The sequence below is a fragment of the Apteryx mantelli genome, chromosome 4 (assembly GCF_036417845.1).
Source record: "Apteryx mantelli isolate bAptMan1 chromosome 4, bAptMan1.hap1, whole genome shotgun sequence".
Lineage (NCBI taxonomy): Eukaryota > Metazoa > Chordata > Aves > Apterygiformes > Apterygidae > Apteryx > Apteryx mantelli.
The window spans coordinates 59,391,569-59,393,907 of record NC_089981.1 but is presented as its reverse complement, the minus strand read 5'-3'; positions in this window follow the sequence as shown (position 1 = coordinate 59,393,907).

The following is a 2,339-nucleotide window of genomic DNA, read 5'->3' as shown; positions in this document are numbered from 1 at the left end:
GTCTTTGTAATCTGATCACATTCACCAGGGCAGAAAAATACTTCTTATCTGTTTGCTTATGATGTTCTACCATAGTCTGATTACTGTTAAGTAGTAAAGGCCATATCTGCCCTCATTGGAAGCTGGGAAAACATTTAATGAGCATTTGCTAACAAAGACAACCATGCAGAAATCTCATGTCTGCATCTTAGGGATTGATCCAGCATGAAGTTCAGCTGTAAATTCAATTACGTTCTGAGATTGAGTGGGGTTCAAGCCTACAGGGCCTGGCATCCAGGAGAGTGCCCAAGGTGTGTCATGAGGCTTCTTTGCAGCAAGGAAGCACTGCTACCTGCTCCTTTGGATTGTAGTAGACATGTTGGCTCTTCGGGAGACTTAAGAACCTCTAGTTCTTGAAGACAAGTCAGATTTAGGCATGAGATATGTGCCAAACTGTACAGACTGGGGCAGTTTCTGCCACATGTACAGGAGCTGAATGTTATGCCGGACACGGCTTTGTAGCACTGCCCTGTGCTGTACTTGAGCACCTGATTCTGCCAAAGTCCAGATGTGCCTGTGACCAGCAGAACCCTGCTATTGTTGCTTCTAATCTTTCCTTCTGAAGCTGTGCTAGTAGTAGTCTGCCCCATCGGTCACTACCACTCCCTGCATGATCCATTGATTCCTCTTGTTGGTCAGCGCTTCAAATAAATGGAATGACATGTAATTCTTCCTTTTCTTTGCATTACCTTGAAGTAGTTGTTTCTGTGGCATAGACCATATCTCCCAAAATCTACTGACAACTTTGTTTTCCTGGTAAGATAACGTAGCAAGGAAAACTGCCTTGTAATGAAAGGCATTGAAATTGTAGATGGAAACTTAAATTCTGTTTTCATGGTTGTTTTTTCTTTAGAAATTTCTCTTTCATCTGTTTAGACATCCATTTATAGAACAGAATGGTAAAAAAAATGTTTTTCAAAAGATGTGAAATGTGTGAATTTTTTTTCAGAGTGATATGAGCACTGGTTCATTAATTTGGAGATTTTATGAGCTGTTTCAGATTTTACATGCCCTATTCTAGTAAATGCACTACATTAGAATATTTACTCCATTAGTGTTTTCCTCTGTGGATCTAAAGTGTTTTACAAAAGATGTTAAACACCATTATCTTTGTTTCCTCGGTAGTGGAATGCTTACTGATTTGCTGAAGATTACCTAGCAAACCAATGTCAAAGCAAGGGATATATCCTTCAGTAGACTATCACATCATAACATCACTTTCATCACATAGTTGCTGAAATATACTGACATATCTTCATCCCTCAGTGAAGATGCAGATCCTTGATTAACTAACACACAAAATTTAAGGGATATATATTAAACTACCTAGGTTCTGACAGCACAAATTTATTTCTAGACTGATACCTGAATTTATTTGCAATGTTTACAATATGCTCCTTCACACTGACTAATTTATGGTTAGTGAGAAATGTCTATGTATTGAAAATAATATCTGGCAAAAGCACTACTGTTTCTCTTGGTGTGTCAGAGTTTATTATGATGGGATGACTAGAGTTCAGATGACCCTGCTAGGATTTGCAGATTACTCCAGTTCTGGGATGTAAAAAAGAGCAGTAAAGACACAGCATTCATTTGTATTTAGACACAGGTAAATGTAAATAAATTTTAGAGTAATAAAAACCATTACTTAATAAATACCCTTCAGGCAAAGAAATTGGCTCATGATCAAGAGTACTTCACCAACGAAACTTGATTGTTTGAAAGAAAATTTTGATCCTAGTGAGATTAAACTTATAGTGGGCAGTTTTCTTCAAACAAGCAATTAAGCCTTTGAACTGCAAATTTGCAGGACCTATTGTTCCTTCAGCTGAAGCCAGAGGCAAAATTCCTATTGAAGCCAAAGAGAACAAAAGAATGTGTGCACCAATTGATAGACATATATAACTGGAAAATTACTCATAGTTAAATTACAGACTGTTCAGTGGAAGCTTCCCTGTACTTCATGTCTATATTTGAATGGCAGTTGACTGTAAGCAGTTCAAGCATTTTCTACTCTGCTTCTCAGAAAAATTAGGTATTTACCAGGTTCAAACCAACACCAGTCAGTAAGTCTTTGGATTGATTCTACTGGGCTGAGGATCTAAGCCTCCAGTTCCAGACACTTTGTCAAAGATCAACTTGAATCTTTAACAATGTGCTCGGGCCTTCTGGGGCACTTGAGCGCAACAGAGAAATTTTCTGTAATTTTTGTGGCTTCAGTGCTTTCTGAAGCTAAGATACCCTTCAGCCTAATGAAAGGAAGGAAAGTGCTGAAAAAACTAGAATCACTGCATTTAAAA